The following is a 3,160-nucleotide window of genomic DNA, read 5'->3' on the forward strand; positions in this document are numbered from 1 at the left end:
AAAAAAAAAAAATTCAGCATGTGCTTTTTTTTATGGGACTGTTAATATAGACTCTACCAAAGTATCTACAGGACATGAGATGTCCCCATCGAGGAATAGACTGTAACAAAACAACATCTTTCAGATCTTTTTGAAGGAAATACAACTTACATTACAGCTGAGTGCTCATAAAGTTTCGCCAAACAACACTTGGCCTTACACCTGTGGTAAGCTCTGATGTTCTCTTTTTTTTTAGCTCTGCTATTTTCTTACTCCATTTCACTTTTTAAAAATTCTGGTCATACCGACTCAGTTTGGCATCCATGATCTTCATCTTTGCTGCATGTCTGCCGTCATCCCCAGGCCTCCCTCCCTGCATAGAAATGGGGACAGGGCACCACCAGGCTGAACTCTGCCTCCAGGCTTAGTCCCAATTCTGCTGCCTGCTTGAGGGTACTCCCTTCCTCTCAAAGCTCTCAAAGCCCCCTTTCTCCTCACCCTTCTCCTAAACACATAGTCCTAAACATGGGGCAGCATCTGGGCAACCCATGGGGTCAGGCAGGTAGACTGGGGCCTCCACCTGCCTCAGTGACTCAGAAGGCTGGTCTCCAGCCTGGGAGTAGGTAGAGGTGCTGGGCCTGGCTGGGGGCCCATGCTACCGGACACAACAGTTCCAGGTCTTGGTGTGGCCTCTCCTTGGAACAAAGAAACAATAAGGGTTTCCTTGACCCTTCCTAGAAATCCCTTCAGGCCAAAGGCTACCCTCTATACATACTATAACCGGCAGACCTTTTATTGTACTCTGAAGACACAGCAGCCTTGTTAGATAATGGGGTTCGCATTTAAGTACATTTAAATTAATGTATATACATTGTTTATTTTAGACCTAGTGCAGTTGTACACCTAATAGACTGTAATGTAAACAAAACTGTTAAATGCACCGGGGAAGTCAGAAATTTCATGCGACTGGCTTTATTGTGATAGTCTGGAACCAAACACACAATATCTTGGAAGGATGCTTGCACATTGAGGGAAAGACTTGTGTCTGTTAGGGCTTGAAATCTGTTGCCAAAGCAATTGGGTAAATACTTCATCCACTCCCAGCCTTTCTGGACCATGGTAGACATTGCTCCTGGATTCTGGTATTCTCCCTGCCAAACCTTCCAGGCAACCTGGCACTCCAGGCCCTCACTGCAGTTGACTCAAAGAGTTTGTGAGCAGGGGAAACCTACTTGTCGCGTCCCAGACAAATTAGGACCCCTCAGTGCCTCCAGAAGAGCCTGTGGTCCAGGGAAAGAGGGCTGAGGCATTGGGAAGAGACCCTCCACCCACTGCCCTCAAGCAGGCAGGTCACTTAACTCCTTTGAACCTCCGGTTTCCTCACCTGTTAGATGGGTGGATGGGAAAGCTGCACCACATCACAGATGTCAGGTCACCCATGGAAAGTGGTGGCCACCTCTGCCCACCTACCTGTGTCCTCGTTGCTCCTGACTTGCTGTTTCTCCCCTACACGCCCCCTACCACCCCACGGCCAACCCTCAGGTCCACTCGTGTGTCCTGTCAAGTTCAGGAGCCTCAGACCCACTGACGCCTCTGGCCCAGCAGAAGGCCTTTCTCCACCTACTTGGACAAGAGTTGCCTCTCCTTCATATCTCAGTCATATGAAGGGAAAAAAGTAGTGTGTTGGATTTTAAAAGAAACTATTGGGAATCACTTTTAAATCTGCAGTAGGAGGAGATCATGGTGAATTCTCCTGACACCATCAAGGCCGTCCCTTTATGTGTTTCTTATGCAGACATTATCTCTGTGACTCACTTCTGCCCAGATTTGTCCTGTCCTGTCTCGTGGTTTGGGAGGCCCTGTGGCCCCACTTGCTCCTGGCAGGGGGCCTTTGGGTCCTCTTGGTCTGCCAGGGTTGTCTCCCTTCTGTACTTTTCCATGTTATGGTACCACTGTTCCAATCTGGTTGGCTGCCTCCTGCCACACCACTGTGGCCACTGAAACTAAACTGCCATGTTTTCCACTTTATAGACCATTTACAGGGTAACATTGGTCCTCTTTTTGTTGTAAAAACTGCCTAACAGTAGGCGAGTAGCCAAGGTGCTCAACAGACATTTCATGGCCTTTGTTATCATCAGACAGACTGCTGGTATCATTTAGAGGTGGAATGGATTTCTAAAAAAATCAACAAAGATCTCTCCTCTACTTCTTCTTGGTCCATACACTTAAGTAAGGCAGTTTGGTCACTGAATGTGGTTGTCATCAGAAAGGGTTTTTTCTCTCAACCATCTCCTGGGTAAAAATCAGGTTAAAAGGGTTGGGAGTTATGTAGACTATTTTGAAAAATTTGGAATTCTGCCCTCATCAGCCCTGTGTATGACGCATCTTCCCCTGAACAGCAAGCCCATGTGCAACCTCCAGGTGGCAGCTGATCAAAGGGAGCCTCAGGAATTAATGCTGGTTTAGCCCCCAAGATTCCTTCTTGGACAACTAGTCCCAAGTCACGGGGACAATGGCTGCTTGGTCACTGAGTGTCCTGCCTGCCATGTCTCCCTACAGGGGCCCAAGTGGTCTCTGTAAATTTATAAAAATGTTTGTTCCATTCACGTCTGACCTTTCTAAACAAAGGTCTGGGTGTGAGTAGATGACAGAAGAGATAAAGCTGTACCCAGTGGGACAGGAGTCACGCTGATTCTTTGTCTTTGAAGGGAGTATAACACCCTAGCACCTGGTGTGCGTGCTAAGTTGCTTCAGTCATGTCTGATTCTTTTCGACCCCATGGACTGCAGCTAGCCAGGCTCCTCTGTCCATGGGATTCTCCAGGCAAGAATACTGGAGTGGGTTGCCATTTCCTTCTCCAGGGGATCTTCCCCACCCAGGGATCAAACCTGAGTCTCTTGCATTGGCAGGCGGATTCTTTACCATCTGAGCCACCTGGGAACCCCTGCTGAGGGAATATCTTAGACCCCAGGAAGTGGGGGTGGGGAGCGGGAGGGGTGCCATCAGCACTCTCTCCTCTAGACCCTGCGCCTCAGCCTGCCAACCCACCACCTGGTCCACCTGAGCCCTGCAGCCGGCAGTGTGGCCCATAGACCCGGCCAGTCCTGAAACGTTCTATGCCTGATCCAGTCACTGCCTGAATCTGAGTCCCACCCGTAGACCTTTACAAACATGGACCTGC

The sequence above is a fragment of the Capra hircus genome, chromosome 18 (assembly GCF_001704415.2).
Source record: "Capra hircus breed San Clemente chromosome 18, ASM170441v1, whole genome shotgun sequence".
Classification (NCBI taxonomy): Eukaryota; Metazoa; Chordata; class Mammalia; order Artiodactyla; family Bovidae; genus Capra; species Capra hircus.